Here is a 12565-nt window from a genome sequence, read left to right as displayed (position 1 = left end):
TTCAAAGCAATGTGAGAAACAAGAAATTAGGCATTTAGTGTGAGTAACGTGAATGCAAAGAACAAAATTCGCTGAACATACTACACCTGCTGGCACCACACTTGCATTCCCTCTGACCCGAGATTGATCCTAAGATTTTTGCCTAAAGGCAGCAACTTGTCACTAAACGCTTATTAAGAGAGCATGCATGTGTGACAGCAGAACTTTAAGCTCCTGCAACAAACTTAGATAGAGTAATCAAGGAGGACTTTCCCCCTACGTCCCAGGGGCGGTATCTGTGTTCTTACACACTGCGGAGAATGCCACGCTCGGCTTTCTTAGCCTCTACTACACTTTGCATGTGACAATTTGCTGGAACCTTTTATCCCAAACACCTTTCAGTGTCATGAGCGGGATCATGTTTAGTGCAGCTGGCCCTGGTGGGAATCATACCCTTAACTCTATGCGGGGACCACCTGTCGGCCTCTGAATGCATCCCTTTAAATGGCAAAGACCTAAAGAAAACTCATGCTGCAACTCTGCTTTTGATTTTACAATAAAAAAAAAAACAGAAAATATTGGACCTGTGTATATCTACAACATGTTTACTGTCACACATATCTCTTTAAACATCTCAAAACGATGCAAACACATTTTGAATATTCACCTGTTGCATTTGGTCAAATCAAACCCTTACAAACGCACTGGTGTAATCTATCCCCACTGTATGCCAGGTGCCATAATATTAATTAAGTAAAGTCTGTTTTTATAGCACTTTTCGGGGCTAAGAAAAGTCTTCATAGCAGTCACAAGAAGCTCTAAAGAGCCGGCTTGAAGAGAAGATGACATGCTCTAAACCTGACAGGGAGACAGTGCAAAAGCTTTAAAAGTTGGGTTATAAGTGAAAACTTGTGAGAGTTCCTTGAAAGCCTTAAAGCAGCATGTTGGATAGATTGGAGGTGATTAATCCAAGCGAGAGGAGACGAAGGCATCGACACGCATTCCCAGTTTACTTTTCAAGACAAAGGCATACAATTTAGTAACACGGCTGAACGTGGTCATTTAATAAATGGAAAAACAGCAAGAGCTGATCAGAGTTTATGGGAGAACACACAATGAAAGTTGTATATTCTCCCATTGATGTATATAAATTGTAAATAAATTGAACATGCAGATCCATCTGCTGTAGACCTTGAGACACAAGGGAACAACTGGAAGTACCTTCTGTCATTAAAAAAGTTTGATGTAATGAAGTAATCCTTGACAATGTAACTATTAAGCTTCTTTTTAAAAGTATTCTAAATTTTAAAATGATCACAATTACTCATAAGTTGTAATTTAAAGCTTGCAATCCTGATGAAATGCTATCAATTACTGCTCAGCTGGAGCATGTAAACAAAGAGAACTCTTCTTCTTGTTTAATGTAATTTTTATGTTTCATTTTTAATCAGGATCATCAAATTAAAATGTTTTTCTGCTATCCGGTGTGATTCCTGCATGTCTGCAATTTCATGCAAGGTAACATTACATGGTTAGCGGTCACCGAGCTGGAATTAAACCTGCCAAATCTTAATTCTCCCAAATGAAAGAAAACTTGAGTACAGCTTGGGTACCTGAGCAATAAATTATTCTTTAAGCTGTGTTGCTAAAGCACTGTGCTTTCACCCTCTTATACAATCTATATGTGGAGGCTTTGGTCTTTCATTCTTTCACCTCTTTAACCTTTTGTTACAGGAAAGAAGCTGGACGGCATTATGACAGCCAAAATATCAACCTGCAGTCTCTCGCACAATGGGGGCTAGCTACCACTTGAGCCTACAGGCAACCTAACTCTTCCGTGGGGAAATATCAGCTGCTTTTCAAAGGAAGGCCGGTTCTGCTAACCTCTGTCTGGCATGAGACCAGTCAAACCTGTGAAAGCCTCTGAACCCTGTCAACCTGTTAACTCTGCAGCTGTGAGAACACATGAACTTATGTAGCTTTACACTTTTTGCCCTTTTTCTGACTCATATACAACACAGAGGGAGGAAAAATGTAGATCCTGCTACCTCTGAAATTCTCCAGAATCTCAAACGTTGTTTATTTGCCTCTCAAACACACAAAGTTCTCTTTCAGTTAAGGGTAAGAACATGAACATTCATGCACTGTGGCTGAGTAATGTTCCAGATAAAAGGTGTGGCCCATGAGTTTTAAGTAAAACAAGCTGTTTTGCAATTTTTTTAAAAGTCAATTTGCATGCATCTATCTGCAGAAGGCAGATGTTGTGTGGGACAACAAAGAGACTTTTACAGGTATGCTTTTGCATGCGCACAAGTGTCAGTCAAACCAGAAGCCATTGTGTCACGTTAAAGATGCAAATATTGCCCATGTGCTTGCATCAGGGAGTTTATTTAGTTCCTGCGCTGACGTCAGTTGTCTGGGTTTGCAAATACACGCAAAAAGGAGATTAGAAACTACGGCAGGAGTTGATTATTTCACACACAAGCAACCTTCCCCTGAATAAGTTTAATAGGGATAAGAGGCACCAATCTAAGTGTTTTAATAGAAATAAATAATAGTAATAGTAATAAATATTTGGCTCAAATGTGGCTATCATCTGTTGTTTTTTGTGGGCTACATAAAAATATGCGAGGTGAGTCTGGCTGTGTAGACTCAGCCACAGGTCCACCTTATGTGGATGTCAGATGTGCTGTGACTAAAGCTTTATTTATACTCCTTTGAATCGTTGCACAGCTTGTGTTTCAGATCATGACATACGTTTTAGCATTACACAGAGATAACCCAAGTATATACAAAATAGTTTTTAGATGTGGATTTCATTCATTAGTGGAAAAATGCTATTAAAACCTACCTGGCCCTGCATGGAAAAAATAGTTATCAGTCTCTGACAAAGTGAATTAGGCTAAAAGATCTTAAAAAGCATGCCGAAACTGGGGCACGAGGGCCAAAATTAGCCACGATTTGTGGGTTTTGTTTTGTTTTTTAAAATTTAATCTCTATCTATACTAAATAGTTATATTCGAAACCGAAAGGTTATTTGCACTCAATTTTTACATGAAGAGACACAAAACCCATAGAGGGCATCAAGCATAAAAAATCTGCCAAATCTGCTGTGGTGACTCCTTGTGATTAAAGGAGGAGCAGAAAGTAGCTTCCTTTTTGTATTTAAGGGTATTTTTTTTGTTTTTGATTGTTTTTTAAATGATTGATTAGGTTTATTAAGTGTAATAACAAACGCGACAGTTGCTTCCTGTTCAAACGATCCTTTCTTGGGTCTTTTTGGGGCTGAAATGATCAATAAATGTGTCATGCACATCTGGTAGAGCAGTTTATTCATCCCTGCCAAGTACAAAGTGCTGTGTGGCAAGACGCTGAACTCCATGTGTTCCCGCTGACAGGTGAACAAACAAAGGAAAGAATAGGACGAGCACAAACAACTATTTGGCTTGTTATTAAATGTAGAAAACATCGAAGCATTCAGAATAACAGAACTGTGTTGAAAATGTCCTTCATCATAAATCTGTAGCTTAAATATCGGTGCCTGCTTTGTTTCTCCTGTTTCTACCCTCTTGATGACAGGCTGAAGTGCTTTGTCTTGATTGACAGTTACCGTGACGGAGCTCCCTCTGCTGGACAGGACTGCACCCTGCAGTAAATCCTCTGCCGCTATTGTGGTTGTAACAAAGGAGCAGAGCCAACAAAGCTGAAAGACACACAGAGGAAACACAAAGGAAAGCATGCTTCCCTTTGTTATCATCTCAGCCTGTTATTTCAGAACAAGTACAGTTGCGACATTGCTGCTGCTGCTGCAATTTAAACAGACACAGAGTCGGTGTATTAACTGAACTGGGAGCAAATTGCTGATATTCAGTTCTGCTTGCTTTAATGCTGTTTTGTGATATAAACAGTTGTGTCAAAGTGGTGGCAACTTAGTGTGAAGATAATGCTGAAAGTATAACACATTGGACCTTTCATCTCTGTGGGGTCCTGTTCAATGGAGACATAAACGTTCTTGCTCTGGTGCCTTTTAAACAATCGAATAAGAAAAAAAAAGCAGCCAAGTTTGCTGATTAAATGTGCTTTTATTTTTATTGTACTGGCATTTCAACACTTTTCCTTCTTTCTTCTTTATCACTCCAACTTCCTGCACGTCGTCCTTCACCACATCCACAAACCTCCTTTGTTCCTCTTTTCCTCCTGTTTGACAGCTACACTTTCAACATCCTTTGTCCACAACCCCTCCTCTGCACATGTGCAAAACATCTCAGCCTTGTCTCCTTAATTTGGTCTCCAAACCGTACATCACAGCAAATTGTCAGTAAAGTGTCGGAAAATAAAGACAATGCGTAACAAAACTGCGGTTCCTCTACTGTCCACTAGAGGCTGGTTCCAGAAGTGCATCATGTCCACCGACTCTCATTCTAAAATGCCCAACTTTACAGCGGAAAGGAACATTACATTTACAGCCTGGTTTGTGCTCTACACTAAGTGTTTTTTTTATATTATTTGTCCATTTGAATGCTGGAATAAGAAAAGATTCAATATCTGATTTTAAAAAAAGGACCTGGGCTAAACTAGCACGCCATTTATTTGGAGTTCGTACATCAAAAACTGCTCAAAAAACAAAAACAAAACATTTTTCAGACATTCTAAGAGATTTTTGCAGATGGGGAACTTCAGATAACAGACACTGGAAATATTACTGAGTCTGGTTGCACTTGATCTTCAGCAGCCTTTCCTGTGCTACATCACATATTATTCACAAAAGGCTCCTGCTAGTGCTAACAGACACTTTACAAACCAGTGTGTGTCTATGACTTTGACCATTCTCAACAGACAAATTGTTGCTTCTTTGGAATCACACTGTTGTCCAAACTGTTGTCTTTTTCCCCAAACATCCCTCTGTTCCACATTTCCATGCTTTTGCTCAATGTTTTGCAGGATTTTCACTGACCTGATGTCAGTTACCCTGTGAGATAAATTTCCCTGGGGGAAGTGAAGCTTCTTGGTGTTAATCAGAATCAGAATCAGAATACTTTATCGATCCCTGGGGGAAATTATTTTTTGTTACAGTGCTCCATTATAAACCAACATTAAGACAAGACAGACAATACATTAACTAAGAATAGTACAATATATACATATATATATATACATACATAAGTCACTCATAAATAAATAGCTGGAAAAGAAACCTGTGTAGTTGTAGCAGTAACCAGTGTGTTAAGTGGATGCGTTGTACAGGGAGATGGCCACAGGCAGGAAAGATTTCCAGTGTCGTTCAGTGGTGCTTTTCGGTAATCTCAGTCTCTCACTGAACGAGCTCCTGTGACTGACCAACATGTCATGGAGTGGGTGGGAGGTGTTATCCAACATTGTCTTTATCTTGGACAGCATCCGCCTCTCCGACACCACCTTGAGGGAGTCCAGCTCCATCCCCACAACATTGCTGGCCTTACGGATCAGTTTATTAAGTCTGTTGGCATCTGCGACCCTCAGCCTGCTCCCCCAGCATGCAACAGCATAGAGGATCGCACTGGCCACCACAGACTCATAGAAAATCCTCAGCATTTTCTGGCAGATGTTGAAGGACCTCAGTCGCCTCAAAAAATAGAGACGACTCTGGCCCTTCCTGTAAAGTGCTGTGGTGTTTTTAGCCCAGTCCAGTTTGTCAGTGTATACTTTGAGGTATTTATAGTCCTCCACAATGTCCACACTGACCCCCTGGATTGAAACAGGGGTCAAGTGTTTCCTGGTCTTCCTGAAGTCCACGATCAGTTCCTTGGTCTTTGCCACGTTGAGCTGCAGATGATTAATGCGTGTTACTATCAAAGTGAGATCACACCGTTTCCGCAAAAGAGTTGTGGCACCTTTGAGCGCAGATAACGGATTAAGTTCAATCCTCAGTACTGTGAACACAAACAGGAGATTATGTGGATCCCTGAATTATTATTACACTAATTATTTTCTGACATATTATTTGAACTCTAGTTTTTATTTATATTTAAGGTTTCTGGGCGACTGTGGCTCAGGGGGTTGGGAATCGCATCTGTAACCGGAAGGTCGCCGGTTCGATCCCTGGGCTCTCTGTCCTGGTCGTTGTGTCCCTGGGCAAGACACTTTACCCTACTTGCCTACTGGTGTTAGCCAGAGGGGCCGATGGCGCTATATGGCAGCCTCGCCTCTGTCAGTCTGCCCCAGGACAGCTGTGGCTACAACTGTAGCTGCCTCCACCAGTGTATGAATGTGAGAGTGAATCAATAGTGGTATTGTAAAGCGCTTTGGGTGCCTTGAAAAGCGCTATATAAATCCAATCCATTATTATTCTGAAAATATCCCTCTGGATTCAAGGATTTCATTGTATTCTATATATATATTTAAACTTAACATGACGTGGCTTCTACCAAATCATAGTTCTCAACAATCATAGCTTTCAGCAACCATCTACTGCATGATAGATGCAGTAGATGGGCCCATTACATGACTAATCCTGGTCTGGTCCTGGTAATCTGACCATCTCCCATTCCTCAGTGTCCTCTAATCTTTCCAATCCACATCTCTCCTCATTCTATATTACTATACCATAATCTATAAAAACGCCTCCGTCCCCCACAAACAAACTGAGGATTTACACAAACCGTGTAAATCCTCTGATCAGAATCAGAATCAGAATCAGAATACTTTATTGATCCCTGGGGGAAATTATTTTTTGTTACAGTGCTCCATTTTAAACCAACATTAAGACAAGACAGACAATACGCTAACTAAGAATAGTACAATATATACATATATATACATACATACATACATAAGTCACTTATAAATAAATATTTGGAAAAGAAACATGTGTAGCTGTAGCAGCAAACAGTGTGTTAAGTGGATGCGTTGTACAGGGAGATGGCCACAGGCAGGAATGATTTCCTGTGTCGTTCAGTGGTGCTTTTCGGTAATCTCAGTCTCTCACTGAACGAGCTCCTGTGACTGACCAACATGTCATGGAGTGGGTGGGAGGTGTTATCCAACATTGTCTTTATCTTGGACAGCATCCGCCTCTCCGACACCACCTTGAGGGAGTCCAGCTCCATCCCCACAACATTGCTGGCCTTACGGATCAGTTTATTAAGTCTGTTGGCATCTGCGACCCTCAGCCTGCTCCCCCAGCATGCAACAGCATAGAGGATCGCACTGGCCACCACAGACTCATAGAAAATCCTCAGCATTTTCTGGCAGATGTTGAAGGACCTCAGTCGCCTCAAAAAATAGAGACGACTCTGGCCCTTCCTGTAAAGTGCTGTGGTGTTTTTAGCCCAGTCCAGTTTATTGTCAATGTGTACTCCAAGGTATTTATAGTCCTCCACAATGTCAACACTGACCCCCTGGATTGAAACAGGGGTCAAGTGTTTCCTGGTCTTCCTGAAGTCCACGATCAGTTCCTTGGTCTTTGCCACGTTGAGCTGCAGATGATTCTGCTCACACCACGTGACAAAGGAGTCGACCACAGCCCGGTACTCTGTCTCATCATCCCTGCTGATGCATCCAACCACCGCAGAGTCATCAGAAAACTTCTGAAGATGGCAGGTCTCTGTGCAGTGGCTGAAGTCTGTGGTGTAGAGGGTGAAGAGGAAGGGGGAGAGGACAGTCCCCTGTGGTGCCCCTGTGTTGCTAATCACCTTGTCAGACACACACTGTGGGAGACGTACATATTGTGGTCTTCCTGTCAGGTAATCAACAATCCAGGACACCAGAGAAGCATCCACCTGCATCGCTGTTAGCTTATCACCCAGGAGGGTCGGCCTGATGGTGTTGAAAGCACTGGAAAAGTCAAAAAACATGACCCTCACAGTGCTCGCCGGCTGGTCCAGATGGGTGTAGACACGATTGAGCAGGTAGATGATGGCGTCCTCTGTTCCGAGACGAGGCTGATAAGCGAACTGAAGGGGATCCAGATGTGGTCTTACTATGGGTCGCAGCTGGTCCAGGATGAGCCTTTCCAGGGTCTTCATGATGTGGGAGGTCAGTGCCACGGGCCTGTAATCCTGGGGGCCACTGGGACGAGGCGTCTTTGGTACAGGGACGAGGCATGATGTCTTCCACATCACCGGGACCCTCTGCAGACTCAGACTCAGCATAAACAGTTTATGAAAGACTCCACACAGCTGGGGGGCACAGGTCTTGAGGACAAGGGGACTCACTCCGTCTGGTCCAGCAGACTTGCCTGAGTGAAGTCTCCTCATTTGCATCTCAACCTGGTATTGAGTGAAGGTGATGGGTGGGGGAGGGGTGTCAGGAATCTCACAGGAGGCAACATGTGAAGAGAGAGGCTGGCACAGTGGTGTGGCTCTGGATTCCAGGCTGACTGCAGGTGAGGTTGTGGGGGTGGGAGCAGACACTGTGGTGTCGAATCTATTGAAAAACAGATTCAACTCGTCGGCTCTATTCTCACCTCCCTCAGCTCCCCTGCTGTTGGTTGGCCTGAATCCAGTGATGGTCTTCATGCCCCTCCACACCTCTCTCATGCTGTTCTGCTGGAGTTTCCACTCCAGCTTCCTCCTGTAATTGTCCTTAGCCTCTCTGATCTTGTCCTTTAGTAACACCTGGACCTTCCTCACCTCCTCTTTGTTGCCCCCTCTGAAAGCCCTCTTCTTGTTGTTGAGGAGGGCTTTGATGTCCTTAGTCACCCACGGCTTGTTATTTGGGTAACAATGAACAGTCTGAGCTGGAACAATGGAGTCGGTGCAGAAAGTTATGTAGTCTGTGATACACTCAGTAAGCCCATTGATGTCCTCGGCGTGAGGCTCACAGAGTGTTTCCCAGTCGGTCACCTCGAAACAGCCCTGTAGTTCCGCTATTGCCTCCTCTGACCACCTCCTAACAGTCCTGGTGGTCACAGGTTCCCTCCTCACAATTGGCACATAGCGGGGGGTGAGGTGAATCAGGTTATGATCTGACCTACCAAGTGGGGGGAGGGAGGAGGAGCTGTATGCATCCTTGACGTTAGCATACAGTAAGTCTAAAGTTTTCTCTCCCCTGGTGGGACAGTCCACATATTGTTTGAATGTTGGTAGTGTATTGTCCAGTGATACATGGTTGAAGTCACCCGAGATCACAATAAAGGCACTCGGGTGCTGAGTCTGTAGCCGAGCTATGGCAGAGTGGATAGTGTCACATGCAGCTGTGGGGTTAGCAGAGGGGGGAACATAAACAGCCACCAAGATGACGTGAGAGAATTCCCTGGGTAAATAATACGGCCTGAGTCCAACAGCACACAGTTCAGTGTCCGGGCAACAAATCCTTTCTTTGATTGTTATGTTGGCAGGGTTACACCACCGGTTGTTAACTAAAACAGCAAGCCCACCTCCTTTACGCTTACCGCTAGCGATGCTGTCCCTGTCCGCCCGAACAGTGTGGAAGCCTTCCACGGAAGCATTCTCATCGGGAATGACCTGGTGCAGCCATGATTCGGTGAAACACATCAGGCTACACTCTCGGTATTCCCTCTGACTCCGTACCAGTGCTGAGAGCTCGTCGATTTTACTTGCCAACGATCGCACATTTCCCATCACGATAGACGGCAGACACGGTTTAAACCTCCTCCTCGCTTCGAGCCTCCGCTGTCTCACCGTCACCTTTTTTCTTCTCTTCTGTCCTTGACCTCTGCATCCCCGATGTGTTTTCCTCCAAATTTCAGCTGGTACTTCTGCGGGCACTTCTGCGGGCCTGGCCAGCGAGCCGGCCGGCATCAGGGCGATCAGCTGATCTCTGGAGTAAACAGTCCGTGCGTGTAGGAGATGTGCCGCGGTCCCGTTCCATGATAAAAGTAACAGTTCCACGGCCACCAGAAGAACAAAAACTCTCTCAATCCACATGATTGAGTAAGAGATAGAAAACGGAGGAAAATACAAGTCAGAAAAAAAAAGAATACGTAAGAAAAAAGAGCTAAACTAAGAGAAAAGCAGGAGCGACTGTAACAGGCTGCACGCTGGTTGGCGCATGCGCACTTATGATACTTATGATACGGCTGTAATCAGCAGCTCTATAGCCTGGTATATAACAGCAGCATGCCGGGTAGTCTTCGCTGTCTGATGGAGGAATCGAAAACACACATGCATACATGAACAATACAACATCAGACACCAAGAAAAACTTACATTAAACCGACTCAAACAAAAAAACTGCACTGGACACACTTAGGTTGACGAAGCTACTTTCGAATTCAGGTTACCCAGAGCTTGAGGGTGTTGCGCACACACAACCACTTTTGACTGCAAGGTGATTGCAAAGGTCGCTTGACAGGAGGCAAGCTTTCTGCAAACAGTTGCAGTCTGACTCAGGCTGACTGCAGTCACAGATTCCAACATGATTTCATCAGCCTGAAAGAGCCTTATATTGATGAGAACAACTTGAAGCGACTCGACTCAACTGGCTGCCAGCTGGTTTTATTCCTACAGAATGTATGAGCTATGAAGACCGCTACAGGTTGGGATTTTTCAAGATTTGTCACCGTTACTGAAGTGAAATGAAGTCAGATAACGTAATCTTATTGGATAAAACAGACAAAGTTTACAGTTTAAAAAACAATGTGATAAATCACAATACATGTTATTTCAATGCTCAGCATGTTGCAAAATGTTAAGAATCACTATCTAATCACAGTGAAGTATTGTGATAATATACTGTGGGGTGTCTGGTGGTTCCCTCCTCTAATCTAAATCAATAAAATGAAGGGGTGACAGCAGCTCAGTCCAAAGGTTTTGAGCCACTGATACTCAAAAAGCCTGATGAGTACAAGAAACCAGCTGGAAGTGTAGGTCGGTAAAAGTACTCGAGATAAATTGAGATAAAATTATTACATTTTGTGCATTTGTTTTCTCATTTTGGATCCGTTGTAAGAACTGTGGTGATACACCGACTTTTCATTTACTGAAAAAATCATATTAGTACTTTTTGTGATTTTTTGTGATGTATTAGCAAAGCTAACCACTGCCTATGAAGTTTCAAAGAACTGCAGAGATTGGCTCACCAGATATCAAAAAAGTAAATGTAGGTGGAAGGGTGTGCTTGTGTGGGACAATCTGGGGCATGTTACCAACGCTGTGAAGTAATTCTGATACTGGTACTGCGCAAAAGTCTTCTGCCACACCTTATTTCTTTATATTTTTCTATCAAAATGTAAAATACATGCAGGAATATACGGAAAAATCACATGGAAAGTGTAGTATATAGGGTAAAAGCAGAGTTTACAATTGTAACCAGATTGAAAGTCAGTATTTGGTATGACCACCTTTATTTTTCAACACAGCCTGAACTCTCTTGGTGAAGATTTCTTCTATTTTTTTTAAGCAGCCTTGAGGAATAGTTCTCCAGGTTTCTTAAAGGACATTCAAAGCTCTTCTCTGGATGTTGGATGCCTTAGATCCCACACTGCTTCAATAATATTGAGGTCTGGGATTCAATCCATGACTGATGCTGTTTCACTGTGTGTTTTTCTATCCAGGTATGCTGTCACTGCTCTGCCAGTGTATTTGGGATCATTGTCATGTCGAAAAATGAAGCCACAGCCAACTAGGCACTTTCCAGATCCATTTATAATTGAATCAAATTCAACAAGATCCTCAACACCACTGGCTGAGATGTAGCCCCAAACCATAACATACAGTCATACATCATATGACTGTATTCAAACCATGAATGTCAGGAACTCCTGCTGTAGAGTGATTATAGTGACGTGTGTGTGTGCGTGTGTGTGTGTGTGTGTGTGTGTGTGTGTGTGTGTGTGTGTGTGTGTGTGTAAAGAAGTGGGAGTGGCAAGCTTAAAAACCCTTTGAGTTTATGCTACAGTGGGCCACTAGAGGGCACTGTAGGCTTGTTTAAAAACACATATGTCACTGATTGACAGAGCGATTTCCTGTGTGGGCAGGATATACCAAAACTCACAGAGCAGTGTGAGTAGATGCTGAGGTGCATAGTGTGTAGAGGTTGGCAACTCACTATAGAGTTAAATGCTACAGACCTCCAAACTTCATGTGGCCTTTGGATTAGCTCAAGAACAGTGTGTAGAGAGCTTCATAGAATAGGTTTCCATGGCCAAGGAGCTTCATACAAGGCTTAGCATTACTGGAGGCCAAGGTAATGCCATCCAGAGTAAGAGTCTGGTTAGATACCATATTTCTAAGATTTTCAGGGCCGAGTACAATAACCTCAGTTTTATCTGAATTAAGAAGCAGAAAGTTAGCGGCCATCCAGGTCTTTATGGTTTCCAGGCCATTGTGCATTCAGGATAGTGACAGTTCTCCTCACAGACTTTACAGCTGACAGCTCCTGCATACCCAGCCAACAAGCACCACCACCCAACCTCGATATCGTCTCTAACTTTGTAGACCTCATCAATAAGTTGGATGCAGGGGTGTATGGCATGCATACACTGGACTCTAGAGCAGTGGAGATGTACTCATCTGACTGCATTGTGTCAAGTGCAAAGTTTGGCCGAAGGGGTATTATGGTGTGGGGTTGTTTTTCGGGAGTAGTTCCAGTAAAAGAAACTCTTAACACATAAGCACACTGAGACATTTTTCGTACTCCCAACTTT

This window comes from Rhamphochromis longiceps, linkage group LG3, assembly GCF_057381845.1.
Source record: "Rhamphochromis longiceps isolate RC_006_pf linkage group LG3, R_longiceps_female_GT1.1, whole genome shotgun sequence".
In the NCBI taxonomy this organism is placed as follows: Eukaryota; Metazoa; Chordata; class Actinopteri; order Cichliformes; family Cichlidae; genus Rhamphochromis; species Rhamphochromis longiceps.
The sequence above is the reverse complement of the archived record's forward strand: the minus strand, read 5'-3'. Positions refer to the sequence as shown.